Source organism: Chiloscyllium plagiosum, unplaced genomic scaffold, assembly GCF_037043375.1.
Source record: "Chiloscyllium plagiosum isolate Xiang-an unplaced genomic scaffold, Cpla_swu_hap1 HiC_scaffold_2, whole genome shotgun sequence".
NCBI lineage: Eukaryota > Metazoa > Chordata > Chondrichthyes > Orectolobiformes > Hemiscylliidae > Chiloscyllium > Chiloscyllium plagiosum.
Window position 1 is genome coordinate 107,175,605 of NW_028270140.1, and position 12,419 is coordinate 107,188,023.

The following is a 12,419-nucleotide window of genomic DNA, read 5'->3' on the forward strand; positions in this document are numbered from 1 at the left end:
ACGCCTGGAGGAAGAACGCCTCATCTTCCGCCTCGGAACACTTCAACCCCAGGGCATCAATGTGGACTTCAACAGTTTCCTCATTTCCCCTTTCCCCACCTCACCCTAGTTCCAAACTTCCAGCTCCACACTGTCCCCATGACTTGTCCAGACTTGTCCTACCTGCTTATCTCCTTTTCCACCTATCCACTCCACCCTCTCCTCCCTGACCTATCACCTTCATCCCCTCCCCCACTCACCCATTGTACTCTATGCTACTTTCTCCCCACCCCCACCCTCCTCTAGCTTATCTCTCCACGCTCCAGGCTCACTGCCTTTATTCCTGATGAAGGGCTTTTGCCCGAAACGTCGATTTCGAAGCTCCTTGGATGCTGCCTGAACTGTTGTGCTCTTCCAGCACCACTAATCCACAAAATCTCCTGTCAATCCGTCTAACTATTGAGACCCCTACCACTAGCACTCTTCTATTCTCCCCCCTTCCCTTCTGAGCCTCAATGCTAGGCTCAGTGCCAGAGAGCTGACAACTATGGTTTTCCCCTGCTTGGCTGTCCCCACCAGCAGTATCCAAAATGGTATACTTATTGCTGAGGGGAACGGCTACAGGGGATTCCTGCTCTGATCGTCAGTTCCCTTTCCTCCCCCTGACTATAACCCAGCTGTCCTTATCCTGAGTCTGGGGAGTGACCACCTCCCTGTACATCCTCTCAATTTCACCCTCAGCTTCCCGGATGATCCGAAGTGCATCCAACTCCAGTTCCAGTTCCCTAACTCGGTTTTCAAGGAGTTGGAGTTGGGTGCACTTCCCTCAGATGTAGTCAGCAGAGACATGTGAAGTGTCTCTCACCTGCCACATTCTGCAGGATGAACATGCAACTGCCCTAACATCCATATCCCATTACTCTGAAAGCCCGCACAGGACCAAACAAAGGAAGAGAAGAAAAAAAGAAACCTGAAAACTTACGGAGTTTACAGACTCTTTAAGATTAGAGGAGGTGGGTAGGAGGGAGGCTGTACGGTGTAGGGTCTCAGGTTTAGATCTCACCCACTTAAAACCTTCCCAGCAGTCCTTCGCTCCTCCCTCGTACCTCTCGGCAAATGGAGGCCCCGACGTCTGAAGTCGATTTTCCTACTCCTCGGATGCTGCCTGACCTACTCTTGAGCTGGATGATCAGCTATGACCACAATGAATTGCGAAGCAGACTCGAAAGGCTGAATGGCCTACTCCTGCTCCAATGTTCCATGTTTCTCTGACATCAGAAATCACATTCCAAGTTTAGTTCTACCAATGATTAGCATGTAGGAGATATGCCATTACCTTAGATGTAAATATTTACAGGAGCAAAACAAGAAATGGAGCTTTTTTGCAATCACTAAAGGTGGAAGGAATTAATTGTACTTGTCGGTTGTCAAAATTAGAGGACTGGCAAGAAGATAGGTACAGGCTCAACTTCAAAAAGTGCAACCTCCTTGAAATTTGGAAATACTTTCATAACGGATTCATATATTGTTAGTCTGACTGAAATTTCACTCAACAATTCATGAGTTTCCTTCTCAAGAGCATTACTGATATAATTCTCAATTCACCTATTATTGTACTTTTATTCTACTGGAATTTGGCCATACCATATTTTGATTAACCATTATCCTACATGTAGCACTGCACAAAACAAATGCACTGAAATCCAACAAAATGAAATGGCTCTGATACCGTGTGGAAATGCACATCTAACCAAATGAGAATAAAGGATTACACAAAGTGAATATGGTGCCATATTATCCTCCTTTGCCCATCCTTCACTCCAGGTATTCTATTCCCAATGTTCTCTGCTATGTTGAGGATTCTATACTTGAGAGTTTTCTGGAATGAAAGTGTGAATTTTGCCAACAATGCAATAGGTATACATTTAGTTTCATAATACATCCAAAACATATCTAATTATTGAAAACACATGCATGCAAAATTAAACCATCAAATGAATCATTGTATACACTTGACGCCAGTTAATGGGAATGTGGTTAATGAGGGCATTCTTTTATAGAGGAAAGTTTTTCAGGCACCAGTAGATTGTTATTATGCAAAGTCTTTTGTCTAACAGGGACAATCTGATTAGCGGGATAATCTGATTTCCATTTGGGTACATCAAGCTCTTTTTTAACAAGATCCAATAATAATGTGTGAAAATTTAATACATAATAAGCAGACTTTGTAATAATTGAAGTTACAGTTTTGTAGGCCAATTCAAGTTCTTGCTTTAAGTTCGTCAGATCATAATTCAATATAATACAAGTCTAAGGTACACTGACTAATGCATAATGACTGCAGTGTCCAAACAGAAAGTCCATGTGAACAGAAAATTCCTAATTTGAATTGAAACTGAATTAACAGCTGAGTTGAATCAAAACACTTCATATAAGCTGTGCAAAGTAGCGTAGATTGGCATAAATCCAAATGTAAAATGAATGTTTCCAGATTTTGATTTTAAATTAATTAGAAACAAAAGTTTTCCACAGTGGAACTCGTTTACATAACCCTTGATGCTCTGTGCTTGATGCTTTGTGTAATAACATCCAGCTCCATGATGCAGCAGCTGTGTAAACTACGACGCAGACTGCACATGCAAAGTTTCCTCCTTTGAAATTAATCCCGTATAAATGGCACTGCTCTATTTCTAACATCAGTTTAACTGTGCAACTGCTGATCAGCTAAGGATGAGCTATTTTTAACCCAATGGTATTCCATAATTGTTTCTCCTCAGTTTTCAATATTTTAGCTAGTGTTTGAATTTTGTGCTGATCTGTCTGACCACATTTCTCTTTTTTCCACTAAAAACAAAATCATGAGGGGCATGAGTAGGGTGAATAGTTAAGTTATTTTCCTAAGGGTGGGGAAATCCAAAACTAGAGACAGTAGGTTTAGGGTGATAGGGGAAAGATTTAAAAGGGACTTCAGGGGCAACTTTTCACGCAGATGGTGGTGTGTGCAAGGAATGAGTTACTAGAGGAAGTGGTGGAGACTGGTACAATTACAATGTTTAAAAGACATCTGGATGGGTACATGAAAAGGAAGTGTTTAGAGGGACATGGGTCAAAAACTGGCTGATAAGACTACGTTGATTTAGGATATCTGGTTGGCATGGACAAGTTGGACCGAAGGGTCTGTTTCCATGCTGTACAGCTCTATAAGTCTATGACTTCAAATGCAGATAACTTTAACTTGGTTTTGACAATTGGTAACAGCCCCAAAATGGAGTGACCAGCTTTACTACTTTATTTAATTTGATTTTGTTGTCATTTGTACTCAAGTACAGAAGTACTGTGAAAAGTGTATAATGACGCCATAAAGGCAACATCTTAGGTACAAGTACCTAGGAACAGAATCTTAAGCACAAGGTAGAAGGAAAGACTAAACTTAAAAATTAAAGATTGCAGGAATTATAGCATGGCATAAAACACAGAAAGTAAGGGTAAAAGTTACATATTTCACACCATCTTAGGTTTAAACATAATATAAAGAAATAAAGCTTAAAGCTTGTCATGGTGGGACCGCACTTGGAGGAAAAGCCTTGAGACTGGAAGTGCTTGCTGAGGCCATGCTAGGCCAAGAGACCACCAAGCTGGACTGACTGTCTGCCACACTGGGTGTAGAGATCGCCATGCTGCGACAGAAGGTCACCATGCCAGACAGGAAGGTTGCCGCACAAGGCTGACAGACTGCTGGGCTGAAACTCCACCTTGTCAGGCCAGAAACCACCACACAAGGCCAAGTCTATGCTGATTCTGGGGGCTGGGAGTCAATGGCTAGGAGAAGAAAGAAGAGAGGAGATGGAAGAAACAAACACAAAAGAGAAGGATAAAGAGAGAAAAAAAGAAAAGGTCTGAAGTGTCCTACTCCGTCACTACGTTGGATCCAAAAAAACCCCAATCTGGCACCATTTTGATAGGAGTGTTGCCTGTTGTGCCACCTTGAATTGGTAAACCTCTAACTTAGAGTTGAAACTCCTTAAAGCGTTCTTCAATCAGCGCTAGGCTGGACCAGTGGAATTGGCACTGTAGAGGTAAGTTTGAAATTATCTTCGATGGCCAGAGCAACAGGAGTGCTGAGCTGCTCTCCCCAAACAAAATCTGGGTGGTTTACAGAATGAGGCTTACCTGTACAGTCATGAGCACCACACCTCACCCTTCATCTAACCTCCACCACACTACTCTGTATTTTGGGACTGTAGATCAATGTGGTCTGCTGAAATTTTATATATTTCAATAATATCCCCTCTCATTCTTTTAAACTCTAGTGAGTGCAGGCCCAGTCAAACCTTGTGCTGCTCATATGACAGTCCCGCTATCCCCAGCATCAGTCTAGAGAATCTTTGCTGAACTCTCTCTATGGCAAGGACAAACTGCACGCAATATTCCGGGTGTGGTCTCATTGAGGTACTGTATAACAGCAGTAAGATATCCCTACTCCTGAACTTGAAACCTCTTGCAATAAAGGCCAATGTAACATTTGTCTTTCTGATTGGTAACTGTCTATTTTAATTGACTGGTGTATAAGGACATCCAAATCTCTTTGTGCCCCTACTCTTCTCATTTAAATGGTTCTGTTCCTTCATATTTTTCACACCTAAGTGCATAACTTCACATTTAGCCACATTATATTGTATCTGCCATGTGTTGCCCTCTCACTCAACTTCTCTAAATCGCCTGGAAGTCTCCTTGTTTCTTTCTCACAACACACAATTCTGTCCAGTTTTTGTATTCAGTAACTTGAAAATGCTGCATTTGGTTCCCTCATTCAGGTTCCCTCACATATGTACAGAAATACCTGGGAGCCAAGCACTGCTCCTTGCAGTACCCTACATGTCACTGCCTGTCACTCAGAAAAAAAGACTGATTTATTTCCACTTTTCTTGTCTGTTAACCAATTCTCAGTCCATGCCAAAATAGTAACCTCTATACCATGTGCTTTAACGTTTTCTACTTATCTCTTTGAAGAAACCTAGCCTTCTTGAAATCCAAATACATCACATCTACTGGTTCTTCCTCATTTATTCTACATCCTCAAAAAGCTCCAGGAGATTAGTTAAGCATGATTTCACTTTCATAAGCCATTCTGACTTTGTCTTATTCCATTAATGCTTTCCATGTGTTCTCTGTTCATCCTGTAGTCTAAAGCTTTCCTCCTCACATTTTATCACACCATTTTCTTGTCATTTGCTGACTAACTGATGATATCTCCTACATTCATACCTAGATAATTAATGTGCAGTAAAATCAGCAAGAGACCCAGCACTGAATCCTTTAGTGCATCACTGGACATGAAAACAACCTTCAACTATCATCTTCTGCTCCCTGCCACAAAACTAATTTTAGGTCCAATTGTCAAATTGCTCTTGATCTCATGCGAGCACCTTACTGAAGTTCATGTAGACTAAATCAGCTACCCTACTTTTATCTGCACACTTCACCACCTACTCAAAAAAAAGCTTTCCGTCACTATGCAGCAAAATAGGTGGGCACTCACACTCTGATTGAAGGGGCAACATTTTGATGGAGTTAAAACAAAGCAGGAGGAGTTATCTTGCATGGCTAGAGGGAGAGTTTGCGTGAAAAAATATCAAAAATGTTTCATATCAAAAATGACATTATTTAAGAAAGGGCCAAAACTCAAAGATAAGTCTAAAAATATTTCCAAAAGCATTTTAAATGATCCTGACCAGTAGCTTTTGAGACTGAATATTTACATAGTATTTATACATGGTGTTTAATCCAGGCTATGCAACCAATTTTTAAACAGACATATAGATTAGATTAGATTACTTACAGTATGGAAACAGGCCCTTCGGCCCAACAAGTCCACACCGACTCTCTGAAGAGCAACCCACCCAGACCCATTCCCCTACATCTACCCCTTCAGCTAACACTACATGAGATTTTGCATGGCCAATTCACCTAACCTGCACATCTTTGGATTGTGGGAGGAAACCGGAACACCCGGAGGAAATCCACGCAGACACGGGAAGAATGTGCAAACTCCACACAGACAGCTCATGGAATAAAATGGATGTTTGTTACGACAAGACCTTGGGTGATGTTGACCAATTCGTAATGGTTCCAGATGGGATATCCTAAACTTGACCAGCTTGAGTAGAGCTGAACTGGTACCCTTCTTTATTTTTCTACATTCTTGGTTCATTGCGACAAGATTAATTTTAAAATGATTCCTTCCCTTGTGGATACCTTTCTCCCAGAACTAAAAGAGTTTACATTTTAAAAGGAGATGAACTAACAAGGTTTTCTTTAATTAATTAATTTTAAAAAGTGAGTTTATGAAGTACTAAAAGCTAGAAGAATTAGTAACACAAATACATACACTCAGGGTAGAATTAAGAGGTGAATCCAAATGACAAAAGTCCAGTAAAAATAGATTGATATGGATTAATCTCTGAATGTTTGTTAAGAGTGAATAGTTGAACATTGAGTCTGTTGCAGTAAATAGTAGTAGTATTAACATTGATATTTGAACAGTCTTTTTTTTGAGATTCTTAGGCTGACTGAAGTTCCAGCATTCAGGGTGAGAGGGTATCCCTTGTTATTTTGTTTCTTGCAGCATTCAGAGTTAAATCAGATGTTTACCTACAACATAGGAAACTCAGATGTATCAAATAATTAAACATATGATCTATCAAGCTAGGCTTTTTTGCCAATCACAGAAATATTCCTAGACCAATCTCTGACTGAGAGAAACGAGTGGAAGCGACGAGTTCAACTGGTTATTGTCTCTTACTGTTGCTACCTTTCTCATGCGGTTTTGCTCTCAAATTCTGCTTAATGGTGATGACGATTTGCTGCACACTCATCCTAGTTTAATTCACAATGATGCTGTCTAGTCATACATTTCTGACAGTCTGCTTCACAGTGCTGTGGATCTACCACTCACTCCTCCCAGTTTACTTCACAATGTTGCTGACCTGCTTCCAGTTTTGGATTCCAAAATGTCTCAGCCAGCTTTCAAAGGCAATTGACTAGATAGTATTATCTCATGTGTGATGTACCCAGTCTATTATCTTAGTGTACCACAACAGTTAGAGCACCTTCTTGGAAATATAATGGCTTGGAAAGGGTGAACGCTAGGAAATTGTTTCCGTTAAGACTATGACCCGTGGACACAGTCTTAGAATTAGAGGGGGTAAATTCAGAACAGAAATGCGGAGACATTTCTTCAGCCAGAGAGTGGTGGGCCTGTGGAATTCATTGCCGCAGAGTTCAGTGGAGGCTGGGACGCTAAATGTCTTCAAGGCAGAGATTGATAATTTCTTGATGTCACAAGGAATTAAGGGCTACGGGGAGAATGTGGGTAAGTGAAGTTGAAATACCCATCAGCCATGATTGAATGGCGGAGTGGACTTGATGGGCTGAATGGCCTTACTTCCACTCCTATGTATTATGGTCTTATGGTCTTATAATCAGATGACCTTGTGGTCAATGTCACAAATAGTGAATTCGCTCAGGCCCAAGTAAACTACCTACGTCAAGGATAAGTACTGTCCAGGAATGCAAATGTCCACATTCCCACAACAAAATGGGAAATCATGAGCTCCTTAGGAAAATGTGATTTCATCTGAACTTCAGACTTCAGTAAAGTAGCTTTATTGTGACAGACCTACCACAGAAAATGTTTTAGGTCTGAAATAACTTTTCTTCTCATCCTGAAGAATCACATCAGACTCAAAATGTTGAATCTGCTTTCTCTCTCATGCTACTAGACCTGCTCGTTCCTTCAGCACATTTTGTTTTCATTTCAGAACTTAAGAAGATCCCATTTGAATTGCAAAGCTAATATCGACCGAGGATAAGAGAATAAATTTGTGCAAAAGAGTATTTGTTGCTTTATATATTCAATGTTTTTTCACCTTTTGCAATGAAACGAGAAAGGATCTCATTTCATTCATCCTACAGGGGAAGTATTAAGATGATGGAGCAGAATCTTAAAGTATTGATAGATATTTTTTACTTTAATTTCCAAATGTGTTGCTTTTAAACAGAAGGCTGCTACAGAAAAAAAAAATACAGATTGGCTGGCAAAAGACTGTATAAAGGATATATTGCACATGTCACACAATTATCAGGGAAACTTCAAACTGGGAAAGACTTATCATGGAGTGGTAACTAGAGGGAGATTGACTAATTCTCCCCTCTCTGCAGAAAGCCATCTCTTACAGACATTCCTGTATTATATCCAGGAATACACAAGAATAAAGGTTAAAATGTTGTTTCAATGCGACTGGAGTGGACTAGTGAGATTGAATGCACTTATGTGAGCTCGCCTGGCTTTGAATATTGTCATTGTCATGAAGGTCACAGTTGAATAATCACCAGTTACCCCTGTGATGCAGGTAAAGACCTTCTCTAACTCTGAGTGCTGAAAAAGGAAACAGTTAAAAAGGAAACAGAGCAACAATGAATTATTTTTAACCCCAAATAATGATATTCAATTATAGTCAAGAGACATTAGAACTGCAACCAGTCTAGAAACTAAGAATCTCAAAAGAATGTGTCCATCTACTAATATCAGATCTACTGTTAACCTCCATCGTTATAGCCTCTACATTCAACTGTCGACTCTTAGTGAACAATTCAGAGGCTGATCTGTATGTATGTCTCTTTATTTTAACTTGTATTTTTTCAAACTCATCTCTTAGTTCTAACCTTGTGTATGTGAGTTGTATTACTAGTTCTTACTATGTTACGTAATTAACAAACTCACACTGTTTATTAATTCAAGAAAGTCTAGTTAAAGTTTGTCTTTTTAAAGCATGACTTCATTTTATGGGAGAAAAGTAGCCACAGGCGATTCTTGTACAAATCCTTTTAAAATTAACCTAGTTGCAACCAATTGAGGAGGTGGGTGAATTACGAAAGGTAGCTAGTTCATTCCTCCTCACGGACAGTTTGGGGTATCCTGTCTGGGACCAGGTCAAATTTTCTGGGGCCTGGTTCTAACACACTTTTCAAAAGCTTTCCATTGGTTGCAATATAGTCACTGGTACTGTGAAACATGGGTTATTTGTGCTTTGAGAACTCCCAGAAACTTAAATGAAACAAATGATCAAGTAATTTATTTGACATGTTGATTGAGCAACAAGTGATGGTTCAAATCAAAATGTCATGGGAGCTTTTATGTCCAGCTAGAAGCATACTGGGACTTGGTTTAATGTTCCATTCAAAGTGTGACATCTTAATACTGAACTGAAGTTCAATTTAGATTAAATATTTTAGTCTCTGGAATGGAACACAAAGCCACGATTTTCTGATTCAAAAGGGCGAGTTCCACCACTAAACATTTGTAGAAAATACACAGGCTTGAACTTTGTTTAGAATAACAATTAGCATCATTTGTCAGAGTATAGATCTATAGAATTGAATCTTGACATGAGCGGTAAGTAAGATGTTCCTATTCGGAAACCTGAAGCTTTGGGTTTCTCCACAATCTGTGGATTTCTTTTTAATGCGTGGAGTTCTGATTTAACAGGTCCTTCTCTTAGAATTCAGTCTGCTACTGCTAGTCAGAATGTTTCGAGTTGGAGGGCGTGTGGCACTGGGATTGAATAAGGATAGAACTTAGGAGACTTACCTTAACTTTGAAACTAACATCACTCTTTAGCTTTTGGCCTTCTTAAGGTGTCAGATATTTGATCAATAAGAGATAGATCTGCAAAGCCTGTTAGATCATTGGCCGCCAGTCTCATTGAAATGCTCAGAAGGTCAACCTGTGTTCTGAAAATAGATTGGCGTTCTCCCTTTAAAAAACAGAAGTGACTGAGTTGGATGTGCATGGGGTCAGGATTGAAATTTTTAAAGCTTTAGCATCTGCCCTTTCAATTTTCATTTACAGAGTATGGACATCGCTGGCTAGGCCAGCATTTTTTGCCCATCCCTAATTTCTCAGAGGGCAGTTGACAGTCAATCTGAATCACTGAATTGCTGAGTTTCTGAATAACATGGAGGTCAGACCAGATAAGGACAGCAGATTTCCTTCCCAAAAGAAAGTGAATCAGATAGGATTTTACTGCAATAGTATATGGTTTTGTATTGGGTTACCATTAGGCTAGCATTTTATTGAATTCAAGTTTCACCATCTGCAATGCTGGGATTTGAACCCATGTCCCCAAAATATTAACCTGGACTTACTACTCAAGTGATAGCACCATGACACCATCCCCCTCCGTAACTTGACCTCAGCTACCTCATTTTTGACAGTTAATTTTAACCAACTGTGGCAGATGAATGTATAGAGAAAGTGTATGAAGGTGACATTGTGCAAACACTTTAGCTCTGCAACTAACCACTGATAATTGTATAAGGGAAGCCTCAGATGACTCAATTTCCAATGAATCTTTGACAAACGAGGGAAACATCTGGCCTCAGGGCAGTCAACCTTTCAAGTTTAAAGTTCAAAAAGAGTGATTTGTGCAGAGAGATAAAGATCTATAAGATTTAGACATCATTAGCTGATCTCCTGCCCCAGTTGTCTAGAGTCTAGTGGTCAGTTGGAATGGTCAGCTGAAAACCTGTCTTATTCTTTTAAAAAAATTGGATATGCTTTCCCTGCGGGGACGTGGCCTAAACCAGCCCTGAGATTAATTAAATGCTAATTATTACTTCTGTTGTTGAAAGCTTATCGAGACTGGCAGCAATTTGCTTTTTATTGTTTTCTCAAATGTTCCTTCAGATCATCTCAAGGTCAGAGAATGCAGCAAGAATTAATTAAGTTTATTTTGGCTTGTCTGAATTGTTTCAAAGGTGCTTCAATTGTGATTTGGAGTTTCACATAAAGAATTAAATTTGAATTAAGTTTGATGCTCTCTCAATTTTCATGTTAAATTGATATCAGGTAACTTTTAAAATTTACTCATGGGGCACTGGCATCGCTCACTGGCCAGCATTTATTATTCATTCCTAGTTACATAGAAATGTAGAAGTATCGAAGATAAGAGCAGGAGGAGGCCATTCGGCCCTTCGAGCCTGCTCCGCAATTCATCATGATCATGGCTGATCATCCAAATCAATAGTCTAACTCTGCTTTCTCTCCAAAACCTTTGATCCCATTTGTACCAAGTGCTAAATCTAGCCACCTCTTAAATACATTCAATGTTTTGGCATCAACTACTTACTGTGGTAATGAATTCCGCAGCATCACCATTCTTTGGGTGAAGGAATGTTTCCTCATCTTTGTCCTAAATGGTCTACCCTGAACCTTCGGTTCTGGACACACTCACCATTGAGACCATCCTCCCTCCATCTACCCTGTCTAGTCTTGTTAGAATTTTATAAGTCTCTATGAGATCCCTGCTCATTTTTCTGAACTCCAGCGAAGACAATCCTAACCTAGTCAATCTCTCCTCGTACATCTGTTGCCCTTGAGAGGGTGTCACTGAGCTGCCTTCTTGAACAGCTGCAGACCACCTGCTGTGGGTTGACCTACAGTGCTGGTAGGGAGTGAATTCCAGAATTTTGACCCAGTGACACTGAAGGAATGACGATGTATTTCCAAGTCAGGCTGGTGAGTGGCTTGGAGGAGAACTTGCAGGTGATATTGTTCTTATGGAACATTCTAGTGTTCCTTGCTGCCCTTGTCCTTCTAAATAAAAATGGTCATATGTTTGCAAAATGCTGTATCGTGATCTTTGATGAATTTCTGCAATCTGATTGTCATGTATATTATTGCAAGACACCTCAGTCATCAATGACTTTTGGCAAACTTCTATTATAATGACAATAATAACATTTATATATTAATGTTATTTTATTGAAAGATTCCAAAGTGCCTCATATGAGCATTATATAACAAAATGTTGGGATCATTTAGCTGAAGCATGGAATTGGTCGCACATCACCTAATCTCTTTCTCTGTGCCATGCATATTAGTTGCTATCTCTTATTCTGTCTTCTTCATCTCTCCCTTTGTCTCATTTGGCATGGCAGTAATATCACTGAACCATTAATCTAGTACTCCAGCCTAATGTTCTGAAGGCATGGATTCAAATCTTATCATAGCACATGGTGAACTTTGAATTCCATGAACATCTAGCATCATATCACTACTGTTTTAGATTAGGTTACTTTTTAGATTACTTACAGTGTGGAAACAGGCCCTTCGGCCCAACAAGTCCACACTGACCCTTCGAAGAGTAACCTCCCCAGACCCATTTCCCTCTGACTAATGCACCTAACACTATGAGCAATTTAGCATGGCCAATTCACCTGACCTGCACATGTTTTGGACTATGGGAGGAAACCGGAGCACCCGGAGGAAACCCATGCAGACACGAGGAGAATGTGCAAACTCCACACAGACAGTCACCCGAGGCTGGAATAGAACCTGGGACCTTGGTGCTGTGAGGCAGCACTGCTAACCACTGAGT